Raw genomic sequence first — 22,816 nt, 5'->3', positions numbered from 1 at the left:
AAGACAACATATTAATCAGCATGTGCATTACTGAGTACCGAACACAGTTGGTAATATTGAAACATAAATCTCAAATAACAAAATGCAAGGTCCCAGTAAGTCATCTAGTAACACAGTTAAATAATAAAAGTGCAATGTTGACATATAGGAAATTGATAAGATATAGTAAGATAAATTAAGAAAAAGGATAAAAGAACAAAAGAAAGAAAGAAAGAAAGAAGAAAAAAAAGAAGAAAGTTGCTGGCAATAGGTGGTACAATGGCCTTTAAATGGCCAATGTAACAAGGTATACAAAATAACACAAATGATGGACAAAGTGGTCAGGTTATCGTTCCAATTGGAGCACCTCATATAACACAATTTGGTTAAGCTATCATGATCGCCTTATAAGTAGAAGTAGTTATAAAATTAAACCAGCCAGCCCAAATGAAAGACTGTTTGGTAGTTTCTCCTCTAGATATGTAAGTGAGGTCTTCCAAGTGGCAAATGTCATCCACTCGTTGTAACCACTGTTTCGTTGTTGGAATGTCAGGTCTACCCCACATAACATTCAGAAGATGTGGGGTAACTGGCCTCTTATAGGTATAGGATGATTCAGTGGTACAATGAAATAAAACTATCCAGGGCTCCTGCTGGAAAGAAAGATTAGTTATCTGATTAATACAGTCAATAACCTGAGACCAAAATGGTTAGATCAGAGGGCACTCCCACCAAATATGAGCATGGGAGGCATTGTCCCCACACTTCCTCTTACATAATGAGGACCTGGAAGGGAACATCTTATGCAACTTAATAGGGGTGTAGTGCCATCTGATCATGAGTTTATAATTAACTTCAGACATTTTTAATGAAATTGAAGAAGTACATGATAATGATAGAATCTTATCTTTCTGAGCATCTGTCAGTGGGAGGTGGAGGTCCAATTGCCATTTGTCTAGAAAATCCAGATAGGATAGAAAACAAAGGTTTATAAGAGCTTTGTAAGACTGAGATACACAATGAGTTGGAGGTGATTTGTGTTGCGGTATCACTTCAATTGGGTTTAGGTCCTTCAAATCCCTCAATGGCTGAGGTAGAGCTTGGAGAATCTAAGAAGTTGATTATATCTCCATATATCCAAATAGGTAGGTGGCTGGGTTCCCAGGAGCATCACGAGAGGCTTAGGAGTACGTGTGTTAAGCACATGATGAAGTAATAGAGATCCCTCTGTGGACCAGCGAAGAAATCCTTTGTCCAAGAGACCCGGAAGGAAAAAGTTATGATTAAGTAAAGGCATCAGTGATGAGTTATACAACCAGGAGAATCTTTTATGTAGCATGCCCCATATGGCTAAGGTGGAACTAGTTAAAGGTGAAGAAGAGGGGGCTAAGTTTCTAGAAGCTCTAGGTAGCAAAGGAATAACTGAGGGATCAGCTTTACACATACAATACTCTATTTGTACCCATAATTTTGTACTCTGTGCATATTTCCTATCCGCTATCTGGCTCAAGACAATAGCATAATAATACATTTTAATGTCGGGAAGAGAGAGACACCCAGAACGACTCGGGATAGAGTTGACCTTGAAATTCTTGGGTGTCTCTCTCCCCAAACATAATGGGAGATCATGGTCTCTAACTTTGAAAAAAGCCAATAGGAACCCCTAAAGGGATCATTTGAAGAAAAAACAAAATAGGTGGTAATATATTCATTTTTAAGACATTAGTTTTTCCCAACCATGAGTAAAAGAGGGAAGACCATCTACGAAGGTCGGTTTTAATAACGTTTAATAGGGGAAGAAAGGTATGTTGGAAAAGAGACAAAAGACGGGGAGTTAAATAAATACCTAAATACTTAAGCTTGGTGGATTGCCATGCAAAGGGGAACAGGGGCTTCAAAGAATTAGCTTCTGCAGTTGGAACATTAATATTAAAAATTTCAGATTTCGTTAAGTTTATTTTAAAATTAGACAAACTTTGAAACAACCAAAAGGTCTCCAGTAAATTAGGTAAAGATATGCCTGGGCATTGAATAAAAAACAAGATGTCATCTGTGTATGCAGCATATTTATGGGTAACCGCACCTATCGTCACCCCCTTTATGTCACAATTATTCCTCATTGTAGCCAAAAATGGTTCTAAAGCTATTGCAAACAATAAGAGGGATAACGGACAGTAGTTCAACTTTAAATACTGTAATGTTTTTGGTCAATTTTATTTTGTTTTTTACTTAATGCATTGCTTGTTTCTAGGCACCTTTTTGTACAATAATTTCATAAAACTTCTCAGAGTAAAAAGGTACCCGTGGTATTAACTAATTGCTAACATTGAGGTATGCTTTGAAAGCTTAGAGAAACATTATTAAAAATTAGAAAACAGTCACAGAAAGATCATTAGAGAAAAGCAACAGGTAACATTTTACACTATTAATAGCATTCTAAAATATCATCTAAAGTGAATAGAAAAAATGCAAAGTTAATTTTTAAACGTACGTCTACTTTAATCAAAAATAATCCCAAAAAAAGCATTTTTATTTTTGTGAAAACCATGATGTTCGAATGCCTGATCATCTCAGAAGGAAGTGGTTGACACAGAACATAGATCTTGGAAAGAGTGCTTTTCTGGCCTGTATATCAATGTTTAAGAAGGTCTTCCTTGGCTACTATATGTTAACACCACAGGTCCCTGGAGGCTCCATTCACTAGACCATACTGGGGACTTTCCTCTTCTTTTCCCCTTGGTGGCTCTAGAGGGAGCCTAATAGAAGGGTTTAAATGCGGAGCCTTCATGTGGAAGTGGAACATTTAAAAAGTTCACATATTCAATTTGGGATGTATTTTTGGAGGTGTTTGGCTCTGTTTGGCTTCTAATCATTGATGTGACAAGGATTTCCCTCTGGTAAAGGACAGTGCTCTTCTGTATCAGTGTGGAACTTGGTGCTAAATTACTGCTATATAAGAAACCTAGCAGCTCCCATAAACTTTTTATAGCTTAGGAAAATAAACATGTGGTTTGAGGCCTTCACATAGCCAGTGCTAGCGAAGTATGAGCTTGCTTTAGAGAACTAAGAAAGAAAATATTGGTAAAACTAATAAATTTCAGAGCCAGCAAATGGAGGGACAGCATAAGTGAGGGAGAAAAGTGAAGATGGGACTTGTAGGGAGTACATATTCTCTGATGTGATTTAATGGCTTAATTAATACAATAGCTGTCTTTTCTGCCAGTAATGTAGTTAAATTATGTTACTATCCTGCTAAATCTGCCTAACAGAGCTCATAGTGTTGAGGAGCTATCTGAAATATTGTAAAAATCATATCTGTTTTTACATACATTGCTGAGCAGCCTGCTGTTTAAAACTCAGGGTTCTGGCATATTATATTTAATTACATGGAGCTGGGGAACATCTTTGCCTGGATACTGTTGGTAATTATTCAAAAACGGTTGTGCCATAGTTCCTTTTGCATTGCAGCATTAACCTGGACATACTCTAATTTAAGAATATCTAACATTTTGGATAAAGTAGAGATTTTTATTTTTTTTAACACCCATGTTTTTTTTTTTTGCCATCATTGTCCTATTGGGAAGGTTTCCAAAAAAAGCTTTTGTTTTAGATACAGTATATTTAACTGCTACATGTCCAATTGTTCTTTCCCTGATGTCAGACAGGGCCAGGCTATTGGAGCTGCAGCTCTAGGACCCTTCCCTAAGATAGGCCCAGCCCAGTGGTGTGAGAGAGTCACCAATGCTGCCCAGCCCTTCTCTGTGTGTAGTGTACACATGATTGAAATGCAAATTACCACAACATTGATATGCAAATCACAGCGGAATTGAAATGTAAATTGTTATAGCTTACATATGTATGTCAAACTCCTTGAACCCTGGGTCAGCATTACCATTGCTGAATGTTGCCAACTTTGGGGATGTACTACAAGCCATGCCTGCCACAGTTACTTCTGAGCCTGCCATCAGCTTTTACTGCAAAGGTGAGCAGATGGATTGGGGAGGGGGGTCCAGAGGTAAACAGAAAAGGTATTACAGTTTGGAGGTGTGCAGGAGGCTGGGGTGCAAAGATGAGCAGGGGCATGTGGAGTTAGTCAGAGATGAGGGAGTTTAGGGTACAGGGGACAGTGAAGAGGTTAGCAGGGAGATTTAGAATGCACAGGTGTACTGAGAGGAGGTGGATAAAGATGCAGAGACTAGCAGGGAGGCAGGGAAGGGTCTGTCATAGTAAATACCCCGTTACATTATTGGTAAATGTAAGGCTCCATTCACATCATGCGGATGTGATATAGCGCACACCCCCCCACATCCACCTCTCTCTCATCCCCCCTTTCTATTTAATTTAATTTGTTTAAATATTTAATTTGTTTTATTAAAAATTGTTTGCATTTTCATTTTATTTATTTACACAAAAAGGCCCACCAAAATCCTCAGCACCAGGCCCATGATGCTCTTAATCTGGCTCTGATGTCAAAATCTGTAATTAAGAGGTTGGGCTGTATACTGTAGTGGAGACATAAAGGGCTCCTTCCATATTCAGAAGGGAAGACAAAATAATTTTACTAATTCTTTTATAATTTCTGTAATGCTGCGTATGTCTAGACTCTTCATAACTTAAAGTTGAACTATAGGCAATTTTTTTTCATTTTTGGATAGAGCAAGGGAGGGGTATATCAGAAAAGAAGGGAAGAATCAGCGCAAAATATCTCTAGTTGGTGAACTATAAATATAAATACATGAATAAAACTAATAAAAATATATAAAATTCTTCTTAAATCTTCTAAAATAGTACAATACATTGTGTAAAGTACAACCGTGATCAATTAAGTGCTCTTGTGTTGAATAAATATAGATGATAAAAATAGAAATTCCTATTTAGGTAATATAGAAGGTGCTCTTATGTTGAATAAATATAGATGATAAAAATTGAAACTCCTATTTGGATAATAAAGAAGGTGACGACTATAAAAGAAAAAAGTGAAAAATCAAAATAAAGTTGAGTAGGTGCCCTATAAAAAGTGAACCCCTACAACCATTAGGTTGCATAGTGGGTATATAAGATGGATTAAAAAATGTGCCATTGAAGATGCAAAAAAAATGACAATCAATTTATCTTGAAATGCTGGGTGAATTAGATAAACACCGTGAACAACAGAAATATCCAATAACAAAGTCCCAAAAAAAGCAAAAGGCAGGGGAGTGCAAATAGCGCACAAAAAAAAGCCAAAAGTGACAAAAATTCTATTCGAAAGTTCATATAAGGTGCAGTGACACAGGATACTTCCGGTGACAACCCAGTGCGGACTTTGGTGAGCTAGGAATTCACAATTAGGTGTAATGGCCGCTCACCTCCATTAACACTCAAATGAGCGTTTCAGGTATATAAGGTCAACCTGCAGATCCTCTAGATCAGTTTCCAATCGGTTGTACTCCTCAAGTATATGGATGCACCAGATAGATAAGGTAGTTTTCTTCTATAATAACCTCCCGCATGTGGCAATAGCTGTACAATTCCTTATCTCCCAGATATTCTCTCTTTTCTCCCTCAGCAGTGGCATTGGTATGAGCCTGAGCACTTTTAGCTACTGTCAGCCTTCCCCTCTAGCTGAGCCAAGATGCAAAATCAAGGCTGGAAATACCGTCCAGTGATTCAGCATTGCACACTGTTCTGCTCATCATGGGAGTTTCCACTGTCTGTAGTTCCCCATACAACTTTGAGGCATCAGAACAGAAAATAACTCCTCTCTCCAGCAGGCTCTGGTGATGTTCTCCTCTCCCTGAAGCTCTGGTCTGTGGTGGTCCCACAGGGTCATCAGATAAAATGAAGGCCTATTAACCCTGTATTGTACATGGTGGAGCATGTACAGAGCCAGCATGCTCTTAATCTGTCTCTGATGTCAAAATCTGTAATTAAGAGGTTGGGGTGTATACTGTAGTTGAGACATAAGGGGCTCCTTCCATATTCAGAAGGGAAGACAAAACTATTTTACTAATTCTTTTATAATTTCTGTAATGCATATGTCTAGACTCTTCATAACTTAAAGTGGAACTATAGGCAATTTTTTTTTTCATTTTTGGATAGAGCAAGAGAGGGGTATAACCCCTGTCAGATTTTTTTTTTGCCATCTGTGTCCCTTTGCATAGATTTCCGCTAATTTCCTGTCCCATTGCAAAACAAAAGTGAGAGGAAATCCCTGCAAATTAAGGAAATTCATTGGGGACCCCCAGGTCACCAAAACTAGTGTCCCCATTGGAACTTTTCTGGGGACAACCCAAAATTTGGGTTTTGCCATCACGTTCAATAATAATGGTAACGAGGACACATAGAAAGGCTGCTCCTTAACAGGGGCACAGATAGCAAAACAAACTGAGAAGTGTTCTAATTTCTCTGCACTCTATCCAAAGCTAAACAAAAGTTTTGCCTTTAGCTATACTTTAAGGACTCAAACCAACATTAATCTGAATAGAATATCTGGCAAAATTAGAGCCTTGCATTTTGTGTACACATAAGCCTTAGCCCACATCAATTTATGGAACAAGCAGCAAGTGTCATGAAAGTCAATACAAAGCAAGAGACACCTCATCCAGCATTGAAGGTCCTCCTGCTTGGCTGAACCTACACTGTTACATGTTTAAGATCACTATGGGAAAAAAAGGCTTTAAGTTTTAATGCCAAACCTGCTTGGCATTCTTCACTGCTGCTACTTCCACAAAGTTCCCATGGATGGAAAAAAGACCTGAGACAGAGTGTACTGTAGGCGAAAGGCTTGTGGAAAGCCTAATTTAAAATGTAGAGAAATTAGAGACAGAAAAGTGCACAGACAAAAGTTTGGTTCCGCCTAAGCAAAACCCCTGCATAGAATGTTAAAAAGGTTCTACCCCTTAAGAGCAGCTTAGTTTAACCTGACTCTTCATGTGTACTTGATGGAGTACTGACTCATACATACAAATGGGTGACTGTGTTCCCAGGTGGTTCTCTAGGGGTTGACTTGGCCCAACACCTTACCTGTTATAGGCTCATTCCCCCTCACCCCCAATATTTAATATCCAGCTTTAAAGCCCAACTATAACCAACCTTTTTTTAAGATTAGGACAGAATGCGTAGGGGATGGAACCCATAACTCCTAACTGTCCTTTATTTGGAACCAAGTACCTCTTTCCTCCTCAATTGTGGTCAGATGAATATTTATCTCTAGAGTTGAGTCAATTGATTATTTTAAACTTTCCCCCACTTATTGCCTTGACACGGATATTGTTAGAGAAATGGAAGAGGGGACTACATTCGTGGTTCGGGAGGTGTAATTTGATTAAAATGTGCATTCTTCCAAAGTTCTTGTATTTATTCCAAACTCTACCGTGCCAGATTCCATTGAAGCTTTTTAAACAGATAAATACTTTATTCTTAAAGTTTATCTGGCCTCATGGGAAACCATGGATAGCAAAACAGTGGTTGAGTCTGCCGAAGAAAATGGGAGGGATCGCTCTACCAGATATTAGGAAGTACTATCAAGCCGTCCATCTAGGTAGAGTGGTAGACTGGGGCTGCCATTTCAACACTAAATTATCAGTTCAGATAGAACAAGCATAGACTGCCGTGGTTTTGAGTGGGTCCCCTTGGATGTTTGAGGAATGCCCATTGGCATTAAAGGCACATCCTCTGATAGGTGTAACATTGAGAGTGTGTGAGGCAACTCGATTAAAACAGAGGTTATTTTCAAAAGATTCTCCACTCTACCCAATTTTAGGTAACCCTAAATTTGCGCCAGGATTAACATCTAACTACTTTCGGAATTTGCGTAGAACTGGTATTTTCCAGGCAACGCATTTTCTGATAGAGGATCGATGGCCTGCATTATCAGAGCTTATGGAGGCACAGGGTCCCTATGCTCTTGTATTATGGCAGGCTTTACAATTACGCCATTTTCTAGGGTCACTTTTGCCACCAAGTTCTTATATCCGACCACTGACGGACTTTGAGGACTACTGTACTAGACAGGGCCCGAAGAAGGGCACTCTGTCTTTTATGTATGGTTTACTTACTACTCCTCAGATTCAACCGGTTCTACCTTGGGTCCGTAAGTGGGAGATTGAGATGGGTAGAACATTTTCAGCAGCCCAAATCAAAAAGTTGCTTGCACTAACATTAAAGTCTTCAAGGTGTACTAAATTGCAGGAAACAAGTTTTAAGATTCTGTCAAGATGGTACTATACGCCGGCTAAACTGCACAAATGTTACCCAGAAGTTTCAGAGTGTTGTTGGCGCTGCAACGGTGCAGAGGGAACTATGCTCCATATTTTTTGGGCTTGTTCCCGATTAACATACTACTGGTCGGAAGTCCGTAGGATTATTCAGAAACTCACGGAACATAAGATCCCAAATGACCCAGCTTTCTTTTTATTAAATATGACGGACTTGCCAGCATCAGTGTTTCAAAAAGGTACTATTGGCCACCTTCTCAGTGCAGCTAGAGCTTGCATACCTTTAAAATGGAAGCAGAAGTCCCCCCCGACGGTTTCGAGTTGGGTGAGTAAAGTAGAAGCAATTAGGAAGATGGAGGAGTTAGTATGGGTATCTAAACATCAGCATGAGAAAGTTACGTTACTATGGGGAGATTGGGACGGGTTTATGACATCTGTGGAAGGAGCCTCATTACTTAACGGTTAGCTGAATGTGTGGTCTGAAGATTGGTCTTCTCCATGGTGGTCTTGAAGTGGGAATTGTGGGGCTTGGGGAGGGGGGGGTTGTCCACCCTCCTTTTTTTTTTTTTTTTTCTCACAGGTTGGGGGGGGGGGAAGGGAGTAGGTTAATTGCAGATATGGCTCATCTTGTTTTGATCTATCATTGAGGATAAATAGGAAGGTTTTGGTGACTGTTTCTGTGCTGCTGGAGTGTATATTTTGTTTTTTAGTTGTTGTTTATTTTTTTTATTTATTTATTTTATTTTAATTTTTTTTTTTCCTTTCTTTATGTAATACAGTGATTGTAACTTCCAGTAAAATAAAAAAGTTAAATTCGAAAAAAAAAAAAAAAAAAAAAAAGAATATTTATCTCTAAACTGTTATACACTACATTGTTATCTGAATTCTATATTATTGCATTTGTTATTTTAAAAAGCCAGTATAAAGGAATGCAGCATTAAAAAAAGCACTTAACCAATCATTTTTGCATATTAAAAGAGACATAACCATACAGCACCTATTCCAGATGCAACTGCCCCCGCCACCTCTACACCAAGAACTAAGCAATCAAAAAACGCTGATCACTCTATGAAGGGGGCAGGGGCGGATGGCTCAGTATCCCAGCAGCTCGCTAAGAGGCTGAGCCAGCTGCCAGTCCTGGGTGGATCCCAACTGTAAAGCTGGGATCTCTCCAGAGCCTGGACCGATGACAGCCCACTGTCAGCTGAAAATGGGTCACAGGAGTACAGATTGAAGTGAACTCCTGTGATCATAGAAGAAGTATAGCCAAAATAGCTTTGGCCATACTTCTTTAATTTTTCGGTCTGCATAACTGGGCAGGGCTGTATCCTTTGCCTACATGCTATGTGCTATATTGCATCACTCTTTACCCTCTCAGAAGGTATTAACCTCTGTGGTGTTATATTTGTGGTCTGTGTGACTGTGTAACGATTCTCCCCCCACGTTCCTTTGGTAGAGTAGGTGATGGAAGGTTTCCCTTGTTGGGACTTCAAAAAATAACTTTTGAGTCTCTCTAAGGTTAATTTTACTGCTCCACACATTTCTTTTCCTGCTATCCTGGAGTATAACTATAACTCATGGGGCTCTGTAGCAAAATTGCACCTAACTCTTTGGTTAACTACCTCTGTAGCTGCTTGCACTTCCAACTGTGAAAATACTTATTGCTGATCTTAACATAAAGAATGCTTTAATCTTTTTTTTTTTGTACCCTCCAGGATGTACCACTTATATAGGTGAGACTGATGACAGAGCTCTCCTAGGTTCGGCCTTGCAATGGGCTATTCCATCACCCTCACTAATGTGCTATACCTCTTCTCGGATCATGACCTGAGTGAGAGCTTTACACTGTACGCATTTCTGTGCACCCACTGGTTCCTTACTGCACCCTTGTTTATGCTCATACCAGGCACTTATGACAGATATATTTGTTATTCCTTCTTGCACCATAAAAGGTGCTGCGACCCTCCTGGGTAGCTTCAACAATGCATACAATTACGGAGTAAACGGGCGTTTCCGTTGGCCTGTTCTCCTGACTCTGCCATCTTACTGCCTGTTCTGAGTATCCTGGTTTACTCTTACCAGTTGGGGACCCCAGGTCCCCTTTATTTTTTCTCATTGTTGGGTCTTCTACGTTGGCTTGATTTGTTTTATTGTTTGTAATCTGCTATGTTATTGACTCGTTACCTCCAATTTTCATCATGCTTATTACTAGGCTGTCCCTGTCCCAGAGACTGCTCATTGCACCCCAATTGTAGTCCTTCAGTACCAACCCTTTTTGGACTGGTATATCTTGGACTCCTTGACTCCTCCTGGCGGGAAGCTTACTTCCTTCCAGAGGACCTTTTTTTCTTTCCATCTCCCTTCCTTTCTCTTGAGCCTTTTTCTCTGCCTCGTTTTCCTTCCTCCCCCTTTCCTGCCCTCCTACTCCTACTCTTCCTGTCTTCCATCCCCACGCAGAGAGAGTCCCCTCCCCGCTGTACCTGCCTCCTGCCCCTGCCGCGCTAATCTTGAGCTCCATTATGTCCACCCTAAACGTTCTTACTCTTAATGTGCAAGGCCAAAATTCCCCCTCCAAATGTGTGAATGCATTCCGATCATTCTCTTCGCTATCGGTTCATGTGGCTTGCCTTCAGGAGACGCACTTTTCCGCACACTCAGCTCCCAAACACTTTGGTCACCAATATTCACAAGTCTACACTGCCTCCGCTCCCACGAAGCAACGAGGTGTGCTGATAGCATTCCACAGAACTACCCCATTTACTCTGCAGAAGGAAATAAAAGACCCTGAGGGTCGCTACCTCATACTGCTAGGACTGCTCCTTGACTCAGATGTCACTATAGTTTCCTACTATGCTCCTAGTAAGAAACCTCAGGTCTTCCTTTCCCACCTGTTGTCTGTCACGGATACCCACAAACAGGGTACCCTCTTGCTTTGTGGCGACTCCAACCAAGTACTCTACCCTCTGCAGGACAAATCTCCCGCCACACTATCCGCTCAGTGCCTTTCTTTCCAACAACTCCTGTCTCAACATTCATTAGTGGATACGTGGCTTGAACATAACCCATTTCGACGACAGTACACACGCTATTCCCATCCGCATAAGCTGTTTTCACGAATTGACCACATATTAACCCACATTGGCACATCTCCCCTCCTTACCACCTCCACTATCATCCCTTGCGCCTGGTCAGACCATAATGCGGTTGTCTCTTCTTTCTCTTCCTTGGTACCTAAACCCAACCTTCGCTCTTCGCAACTCAATGAGGGTATGTTGGCTAACCCGACCCACCGACTTGAATTGGAGCATGCTATTTCTGACTATTTGTCCACCAACACTCACCTGGACACATCCCCACTCATACTGTGGGAAGCTCATAAACCAGTTATACGGGGGGTTTGCATTAGCCGAACCTCTCATCTACATAAGGAAAGTCATCTCTTATTGCAAAACTTAGAAGCAGCCTTCTAAAAGGCCTCCGCAGAATTCCAAGCAACCCCCTCGCCCTCCAAGAAACAAGCTCTTGACAAAGCTCGACTTGATCTTGATCTTCTTCTTTCAGAATCGGCAGAGCAAATACTCAGAAAGTTGAAACACACTTTATATATGAAAGCTAACAAACCTGACACCTTTCTAACCTTGACGCTTCGCAAAGCTGATTATACTCCCAAACCTATACGTCTTAAACTGGCTAAGGACACATACTCCTGAAATCCCCTTAAAATTCTCTGCACTTTTCATGATAAACTCTCCACGCTCTGCAAGGACCCCTCCAAATTTGACCGTGCTCGTTTAGACACCCTCCTGTCTTCTGTTCAACTCCCTGCACTGTCCGCTTCCCACAGAGAGAATCTTGATAGACCCATATCTGCTGAGGAACTGTTACAGGCAATTAAGTCTTTGAAACCACATAAACGTCCAGGCCCTGATGGCTTTTCAGCTACATATTATAAACGCTTTGCTTCTGCCCTTATCCCCCCGTTAGTATGGGCACTTAATTTCCTGCTATATGGACACTCCTTTCATGTGGACTCGCTCATGGCTGCCATTTCCATGATTCCCAAACCGAATTCGGATGACACCTCCTGGTCTAATTATAGACCCATCTCTATACTTAACATGGATATTAAACTACTTGCCAAAGTCCTGTCTTCTCGCCTCAATGCGGTAATAGGCACTTTGGTCCATGCTGACCAGACGGGTTTTATCCTATCCCGCCAAGCTGGTGATAATGTTTGCCGGGCCACCCTGCTGGCTCACATTGCCAAAAAACGCCGGATTCCCTCTTGCTTTCTTTCCCTGGACATTAGCAAAGCGTTTGATTCCCTGTCTTGGCCATACCTCACCTCGATTCTTGATCACTGGGTTTTCGGCTCCCACTTTTTGAAATGGGTGAATGCCCTCTACAAGAACCCTAGAGCGTACGTCTATTACTCAGGCTACAGGTTAGACCCTTTCCCCATAGAGCGTGGCAAGAGACAGGGTTGTCCCCTCTCCCCCCTACTATTTGCCTTGGCCATTGAGCCCCTTGCGATCCTCATACAATCCAATCCAAATATTCGGGGAATTGAACTGGGGGGTCACCACCATAAACTCTGCCTCTTTGCAGATGATGTCCTGCTTTTCCTTACCGCCCCACTCGTATCAGCTCCTAATCTCCTTGATACTCTAACTAAATTTGGATCAATCTCGGGCCTTGCTGTCAGCCCATGGAAGTCTCTAGCCCTAAATGTATCCCTATCAGCTGATGTCCATAACCACCTCAAGTCTTCTCTCCCATTCCCTTGGGCCAATTCATATATCCCCTACTTGGGCGTCAAATTCACAGCTGATCCTGATGAGCTCTTTTCTGCAAACTACCCTCCCATGTTATCTATGCCTACATTACTTATGAACAAATGGTCCTCCCTACCTCTTTCCTGGATGGGGAGAATTACAGTCCTCAAAATGTTGATCTTACCCAAGATCTTGTACCTGTTTAGAGTTCTCCCGATACGGGTACCAGCTTACTTCTTACGCATTTTACAGAAGCGGGCTCTGGAATACATTTGGAGTAACGCCAAGCCCCGCTTACCCAGACCGACGCTGTATCGACCACGTATCCGAGGCGGCTTGGAGTGCCACAGTTTGCCAAATACTATTATGCAGCACAGTTGGCTCAGCTCCCCAAGTATCATGCAACAAAGAAAATCCCATTGTGGGTTTCCCTAGAAGCAGTGGACTGTGATCCTCTCTCAGTAGCTAACCTCCTCTGGCTTCCACCCTCGCAACGGAGATGTGTTACCAACTCTATCACTAAACATAGCCTAATCCTTTGGGATAGACTTAAACTACGCTTTAATCTTCAGTCCCCCCATAATCCCCTGCTTTCTTTTCTCCACAACCCCTCGTTCTACCCAGCCTGGTCCTCTCGGACCTCTTTCTCCGAGTGGACTAGGGCTGGATTGATACATGCTTACCAGTTTTTCACTCCTCGAGCCTTTAAAGCTTTCCCAGCCTTACGTAAAGCCCACAACCTCCCTCCTGGCGAATTGTTTCGCTACTTGCAACTGAAACACTTCTTTAACCAAAACGCACCAGTGCGGGATAGCTCTCCCGTGTTCTCAACCTTTGAACGGGCTTGCAAAACGGACCCGCATAGGCGGGGGCTCATTTCTGATCTCTATGCTCAACTCCTATCGGTTCAGGAGACCACCCCCCCTACATACGCAACTAAATGGGAAAGGGACCTACACCTCTCGTTGGAAGACTCAGACTGGATCCAAATTTGGCAAGCCACAAAATCAGCTTCCTCAAATATTGTAGCCCTGGAGACTAACTATAAAGTCCTTACCAGATGGTACTTGGTCCCAGCCAGAATCTCCAAATATGTGCCTCAGTACTCACCTCGTTGCTTTCATGGTTGCGAGTCTCCAGATACCCATGCACACATTTGGTGGGAATGCCCCACGGTCTGTGCCTTTTGGTCTGAAGTGTATCAGGTTTTATCTACTATCTTCCACACCTCACTTACCCCTGATCCTGCTTCTGCGCTCCTGAACCACAAGCCACCTGATCTCACACGTCGCCAGTTTAAACTTTTTCTGTATACCACTACGGCAGCCAAACAGACCATAGCGAGGGCCTGGAAAACTGCCACTCTTTGTTTCCTGACTATGAAAAGTAGTCACTCAAGCTATGATACATGCTAAAACTGAAGCTATCTTGCTGGATAAACTTACACCTTACGAAAAACTCTGGAAGCTGTGGATTGATAATTGTCTACCATTGGGCTTTGACAAATCCCTTGTACTGGCTTGACCTCTGGTCACCGATACCCTGCCGGTTATGTCACTTTGAGCCTCCTTAAGTGGCTCGGGACTCTCTCTGGGCACCCTTTCTCCCCCACACGTCCCCCCCTCCGCTTTTTCGCCCTTCTTTTCCCCCTACTTTCCTTCTTGATCCTCTTATTTTCTTCTTTTCCTTCTCCCCCACATTGCCTCGAGTATACCACTACCTACCATATTTACCTGTTGTGGCCAGACCACCGACCTTCGCTGTACTACTGCCTCCTTTTTTACCTTGCTCCCAGTCACCCTTGTACAATACGACTACCCTTTGTACTTGTATACTGAGGCGCCCAGCTTGCCCCTTTCCTATTCCCGAATCTGTTTGTTATGCAACGGCTTGCTGTTAGTTATGTCATTTTGATTTGTACACTTTTGTTATGTACCTTTACTGTTTATTGGTATTGTTTTGTACTGCATTCCTTTTGCTTTAATAAAACCATTTCAAAAGAAGAATACTTAAATCAAAGGCAGGTAGCAGGAGACTTGTTAGCATAGTCAGTACACTATAAGGGAGCATTTTCTTTAAATAAAAATTATATTCGTAGTTACAATCCCTAACAATTAAAATCCACTTAGATATCCACTCCTATCTAAGTGGATGCCCTATCGGGAGAAACGCGTCAGAGAGGAGGCGCCGCGTCATCACATCTAGACAAGGCAGCGGTCCGCACTGCAGGCGGACCCCGCCATACAGCTCCTCCGTGAGGGAACTCGCTATTATTGTCTTCACAACTGTAAGTGCAACCATTTGTTTTAATAAAAATCTACTGTTGGTAATGCACCATTGCGGTCCCCTCTGTTGTGTCCCCTATTATTGAGGTCGACCAGACTAAGGAGTTACAGCAGCCAATCAGAGTCTAGCCACCTTTGGCAGGATCTTCTTTCGTCAGGCTTTCTGACTGGGTCTGTTCCTCTTGGACACAAGCAACTACATCAGCCATCCTAGAGTCCAGTAACCCCCGGCAGGACCACTCATCACCATAGAACCAGGCTTCTTGTTTGGCTTTTGTCCGGTAAGAGTCTAGGGAGCACGAGTGTGTCAGAGTGCCTTCTGTATTTCTGGGAACTTTTCTACCTGGCTGCATGACCTTTGGAGCGGTCATATTCATATATGCCCTTAACGTTTAACTTCTGGTAAGAGGCCAAGCTGGTGGTGCGACTTTGCACCTTCCAATCACAGTTCACCTTTCCCCAAGCTGGAAGTTTTTGTCACCATTTTTTGCACTTTATTTATGGACTTATAATATGGACGTTTATTGCACATTGGTGTATCACTAGTCACCTTCTGGACATTTTTTGTTTTACACGATTTGCATACGTTTTCATTTTTTGCATTATTATTGCATTTTTGGTTTATTTGTTTACATCATTTTGTATGTTGCACATATGCATTAGGGCAGCGCACCTGATTTCTTTACCTATTCTACAACATACACTCTAAGGTAGCAGCACACCCTATATTGAATCAGCGCACTTTCCTACCCACCACATTCTTTTCCTGTACTGCTGTCTGCCTATGCTACACTTGTGTCTAAGGAGTCTGCCAATCTGCCATTTCCCACTAAGTGTGTCCTGTGCCCTACCCCTCTCTCCCATTTTTGTTCCTGTTGTGAGAAATAAACTTCTCCTTGTTTAGGCATAAAAGTGACTGACGCCCATCTTTCTATCTTGTTCACCACCCACCATGCCTAGTAACCTGCACCCTGAGGAGGAATGTCTGCTCTCCCTGTCTCTGGGGGTCACCACCAGGCCTCGGGTTGGGGGCGCTACATATAGTTTCTCTTCCAGAGACTTCTCTGTATACAGTCACACACTCCCACCATACAAACTGCTTATTGAACACTGTCCATGTTCTCCCCATAAACATTGCACACTGAATCCTGGAAAAACCAGACCTCCTTCCTGTGTGGTTCAAGTGTGTAAATACTGCCCATACACATACTTTCTGCACTCCTGCACATGCTGCTTACAGTCATTTCTTTTTACCAGAATATATTGCCTCCAAAGATTTTTTTTAGAATAATTTCTCATTATTGTTATTAATAACCATACTTATGTTAGCTTTATTATAAGGCCATGTGGTCTGCTATGGCTGCTGTTAGATTTCTGCTGCTTTCCCATGCCCATGAACAGGAAGTTGGGTTAACACAAGAGGGTCATGTACATCAACTTGCCAAAAGTATTTACTTTTCCCAAGTCCAACCAAAATGAAAAATATAATTTTGGCTAGAATTTGATTTAACAATCAAATTTTATGTTCCATTTTTTTTACCAATGATGGTTGTCACTGAAGGCAAAATAATATGTTGTCAATAAAGGAAAATTGCTATATTATAGTGTGCGGTGCTCCTCCAATCTTCATTGCTGAAGTCTGTTGGACATACCCACTCTCTCATTGCCTGCACTGTTGTGGTTATCTGCCCAATTTTTCCAGGGGCTTTTTTTGATAAGACATGGCCACTTCTTTAAGGATCTGAGTTCTTGGTGGAGTAGTAAATGGACTGATAGAGCATGAAAGAGCCACTAGGAAAAAACATGTACTTTTACTGCTCCTGCCACTCCTTCAAGGTGGAAACTGTCAACACACGTTTGGAAAATGCATATACTCTCCTTCAAGACCATGTACATGTTTGGAATGAAACCCAGGAACAGTATAAAAATTTAATCCAGACGTATATAGCTTGTGTCCCATACATTTGTCAACATGTTTCATGCAGTATAATTCAGGCCCTGGAGGTGTGTAGATAATATAGCAACTGAAAGTACTGTATACCTTATAACTGAGGAAGGTGGAGTTTTTTGCAGCGGCAGACTATGATCTAACACAAGACATACTAAGCACTGTATGGCTTAGCATTCAAATGAGACACAAGGAGAGGGGAGCACAGCTGAGGCCAAAGTATGGCTTTTATGGCATAGTTCTGTTTCCCCTAATTCTGGAGTTAAGAGTTTCCCCAGTGTACCACCTTTGGTTGCTCCACTCCTAATAAAAGTCTCCTGAGTGTACCACCTTTGGTTGCACCACTTCTCCTAATAAGAGTCTCCCGAGTGAACCACCTTTGGTTGCTCCACTCCTCCTAATAAGAGTCTCCCAAGTGTACCACCTTTGGTTTCTCCACTCCTCCTCATAAGGGTCTCCCAAGTGTACCACCTTTGGTTTCTCCACTCCTCCTAATAAGAGTCACCATTGTGTGTACTACCTTTGGTTACTCCTACTCCTCTTATTAGGAGTCTCCATAGTGTATCAAACCAAGATATAGAGCAAGATCTCTTTGTAGTTTTTATTGCAATATCACTGCCGGGTGAGCAGACCTGGGAACACAAGCACAGAGATCCAACCACATTAGCCTCTAAGCAATATGAGAATCCACTGGGCGGTTTTAACATCTCCAGCTTCCACCAAAAACCAATACATTATTTTTGGGTGGATTGACTCTTAAACAGAGATATGTATCAAAAATTATATACCGTTGTGCTCATACGTTTACATGCCCTGGCAGAAGTTATGATTTCTTGGCCATTTTTCCAAGAATATGAATGATAACACAAAAACTTTTCTTTCACTCATGGTTGGTGTTTGTCTGAAGCCATTTATTATCGATCAACTGTGTTTACTCTTTTTAAATCATAATGATAACAGAAACTACCCAAATGAGCCTGATCAAAAGTTTAAATACCCCAATTCTTATTACCGTATACTGCCCCCTTTAACATCAATGACAGCTTGAATTATTTTGTGGTATTTGTGGGTGAGGCTCTTTATCTTCTCAGATGGTAAAGTTGCCCATTCTTCCTGGAAAAAAGCCTCCAGATCCGTAAATTATTGGGCTGTCTTGCATGAACTGCGCGTTTGAGATTTCCCCAAAGTGGCTCAATGATATTGAGATCAGGAGACTGAGATGGCCACTCCATAACCTTCACTTTATTCTGCCGTAGCCAATGACAGGTCGACTTGGCCTTGTGTTTAGGATCATTGTCATGTTGGAATGTGGAAGTACGTCCCATGCGCAGCTTCCGGGCCGATGAATGCAAATTTTCCTCCAGTATTTTTTGATAACATACTGCATTCATCTTGCCATCAATTCTGACCAAATTTCTGTGCCTTTGTAACTCACACATCCCCAAAACATCAGCGATCCACCTCCGTGTTTCACTGTAGGAATGGTGTACCTTTCATCATAGGCCTTGTTGACTCCTCTCCAAATGTAGCGTTTATGGTTGTGGCCAAAAGCTCAATTTTGATCTCATCACTCCAAAGGACTTTGTGCCAGAAGGTTTGTCCCTGTGCTGTTTGGCGCATTGTAGACCGGATACTTTGTGGCATTTGCGTAGTAATGGCTTTCTTCTGGCTCCTCAACCATGCAGCCCATCTTTCTTCAAGTGCCTCCTTATTGTGCATCGTGAATTAGCCACACCACATGTTTTCAGAGAGTCCTGTATTTCACCTGAAGATATTTGTGGGTTTTTCCTTGCATCCCGAACAATTTTCCTGGTAGTTGGCTGTGTGGCTTAAATTTTAGTTGGTCTACCTGACCATGGTTTGGTTTCAACAGAACCTCTCATTTTCCACTTCTTGATTAGAGTTTTAACACTGCTGATTTGCATTCTCAATTCCTTGGATATATTTTTATATCCCTTTCCTGTTTTATACAGTTCAACTACCTTTTCCTGCAGATCCTTTGACAATTCTTTTGCTTTCCCCATGACTCAGAATCCAGAAATGTCAGTGCCGCACTGGATGAAAGAGGCAAGGGTCTGTCAGGAGTCCAGAAACTCATTGACCTTTTATACACACACACTAATTACAAGCAAACAGATCACAGGTGAGGATGGTTACCTTTAACCACTTTACTACCGGAGGATTTTGCTGTCTTAGGTCCAGGCCACTTTTTGCGATTCGGTGCTGTGCAACTTTAACTGACAATTGTGCGGTCGTGCGACACCGTACCCAAACGAAATTTACGTCCTTTTTTTCCCCACAAACAGAGATTTCTTTTGGTGGTATTTGATCACCTGTGCGATTTTTACTTTTTGCGCTATAAACAAAAAAAGAGCATTTATTTTGAAAAAATAACAATATTTTTAACATTTTTTATATGAAATTCCCCCCAAAAAAATGTAAAAATCTAATTTTTTTTAAATTTTTGGCCAATTTGTTTTCTGCTACCTATGTTTGGTAAAAAAAATCACAATAAGCGTATTTTGATTGGTTTCCGCAAAAGTTATTGCGTTTACTAACTAGGGGAAAGATTTTTGTCATTTTTGGTGTTTTTTTTTTTTAACAAGTAATGGTGGCGATCTGCGATTCTTTTTGCGGGACTGCGACATTGCGGCGGACAGATCGGACCCTTGACTGACATTTTTGACACTTTTGGGGGTACCAGTGACATTATTGCAGTAATCAGTGCTATATATATGCACTGTTACTGTAAAAATGACACTGGCAGGGAAGGGGTTCATTTTATTGGAGAGGGAGGGGTTAATGTATGCCTGGTGCTTACTGACGTGTGTGGGGGGAGGTGACTGAGTGAGTCAGGGACAGATCGGATGTTCAGCTATGCTGAACACTGCGATCTGTCACTCCCTGTCACTTAGGAGATCCGCCCGCTCTGTTTACACAGGCGGGCGGATCTCCAAACTAGATTCCCCGACGATCGGGGAAGAGCAGCGGCGATCGCCGCTGCTCCTCCCCTGGCCCGACTCCCGCTGTGAATGAAAACAGCGGGAGCGCCGCCTACAGGGAGAGGAGTCCAGCGACGTAGTACTACGTCGCTGGACGATAACAAACCACTTTGCCGCAGTACACTCAATGTGAGCGGTCGGCAAGTGGTTAATAGCCATTCAAATCCCTTTTGTGTCAACTTGTGTGCATGTTATTAGGTCAAAATCACCAGTATGTAAACTTTTGATCAGGGTAATTTGGATAGTTTCTGTTGTCATTATGATTTAAAAAGAGTAAACACGGTTGATTAATAATAAATGGATTCAGTCAAACATTAACCATGAGTGAAAGAAAATTTTTTGTTTTATCATTTGTATTCTTGGAAAAATGGACAAGAAATCATAAATTCTGCCAGGGTATGTAAACTTATGAGCACAACTGTACCGTACGTTTGCTGTTTGAGCTATCCGATGACCTTATTCAATGTTTTATAGCAGAGAAAAAAAAAATTCCCCTGAGACTTCTGCATTAATAGTAATCCAGATTTATTTTGAAAACTGACTTTAGTATAGAAACCTTTAAACAAGGCAAATAAAAAAACCTGGGCTGGATCCTTCTCTTCTTTCTAAAAAAAAAAAAATGCCTGCCAAACTCGCTGCTAATTGCCACTATGGTGGAATATAGAGCGCTAACCATTCCCCCTGTCTAATAAAAGAGCAACTTTCACCTCTTCTGTCCCTTTTAATGGCTGACAGGCCCTGGCTGTTGTGAATGGGGTTATATCACTAAAATAAGGAAAGATTTTTTTATGCAGGCAATTTTATTACTGAAAAGTTGTCCTGTGGTTTGTTTTTTCCCTCCTCTCTTCCAATATGCGGCTAAAGTGCACACACGCTGCATTTTTCGTGGATTTCCAATGATATTTTTCATTTCATGTGGCTGAAATAAAGCACAGACAGATCTGTTAGAGGAAGGCAAGACTAACAAACTTCATTCTCCGTTTGGCGCCGTGGGTGGCACGATTACGTCGTCTTGTACTGGGCTCAGACCTGAAATACTAAGCGAGCTGACATTGACCCCATGTTAATGGACACGATAACTGAGAGGAAGCAAAATTAAAGAGCAACTCTGGGTCACAAATCAACAGCTAATGTCATCTAGGCAGCTTTGCCACTGTTTGAGGCCAAACTCCAGCAGTGTGTTTTTCTTTTTCTTAGTTTTGTGATGATAATGGAAATGATAGAATCCCATCTGGATTTTATTACTGTCTGGTCCCCCATTTGGGTGATTTGTCCCTACCTCCTGTCTATTTGATGGGGATCTGGCAGAACTGGAAGAAAGGAAAAATCTTTTTGCTTCTTGTCTATTTGACTGCTGTCAGAGATAAATGAAATGGAGGAAAATATTTTTGCATACAGCAGCAGACCAATATACAAAAACAAAAAAAAATTCAATTGTGAATGCAAAAGGCATGTAACCAGCCACTTAGGGTGTATTTATAAAGAATTTGCATCGCCATTCATCCATCTAAACTGCATGAAAATATGTGATGTGTCAATAGAGGAAAATTGATTACTCTCAGGAGATATCCTCGCAGATGTGTGAATGTGGAACAATACTGTATGATGGCCAATAGTCAGTGCCATCTATTAGCTATAATGCAGTATTTTCCCCATTCACACATTCTCATTTTGCAGAGTAGCCCAAGAGAATTTGATTTGCACAGAATAACTTTGCATGTAGTTTTGATGGACAAACAGCTTTGCTAGTGTTATTTGTTTCATAAATGCATAAGCTACAGAGCCCAATCAAGGCACTCCTGTATTTTCTGCAGTCCTAGCTCTAAATTTAGAGAGCCTCCACAGTAGAAGCACATGCATTATAATGGAATGGCAAAGGGCAGGTGAGCCTGGAGGGAGCCCACTCTTCCTGAAAGGCAAATGGGTGCACTGGGCACCCAGCACCAATACCAGGGTGTCTTGATGGGGCTCTGAAGCTTATGCATGTATTTGCAAATTTGTGCACACTAAACACCTGTTTTTAATGCATACTGTTAGACAGGGTAATTTGTTTTTTTGCAGGCTGATTGGTAAGTTGAGCTGGGGATTCCTCTGGTTTTGTTTTGCGTGCATTGCCCTTCCATGTGCTTCTTGCTGCAAAGGCCAATTATAGGTGAGGGCAGTGGCCATTTGTTTGCACTGTGTTGACATCCCCTCATGACTATAATATTATATTACTTATAATAAATTCTGGGATGAAGTTGGTTATATGTATTTATAATAAAACATCTCCCACTTTCTGCCAAAGCTCCACCCACACAATCACCAAAATGCAGGACTCACCTAGGACAGTATATTATTGCTGCTTTTCAATTGGCCAATCAGTGATTTGTCTGGTTCCTACTAATACAACAAGCTTTATATGTACGTTATGTAGACAGTTCCAATTCACTTGAACTTATCCAACCTTGCCTTGTAAAACTAAAGATAAATGAAAAAAAAAAAATAAAAAGTGATTTACCGCAGATGCTTCCCCATGTTTTACATTTTGGCAATTATGTGTTGCAATGCAATACCTACTAATGTGAAATCCAGAAAAACAAGGAGCTGTACGGAGCCAAACCAGCGTTAAGTTGCTCCAAGTTTTCCT

The sequence above is a fragment of the Pelophylax lessonae genome, assembly GCF_965119305.1.
Source record: "Pelophylax lessonae genome assembly, chromosome: 3".
Classification (NCBI taxonomy): domain Eukaryota; kingdom Metazoa; phylum Chordata; class Amphibia; order Anura; family Ranidae; genus Pelophylax; species Pelophylax lessonae.
The sequence above is the reverse complement of the archived record's forward strand: the minus strand, read 5'-3'. Positions refer to the sequence as shown.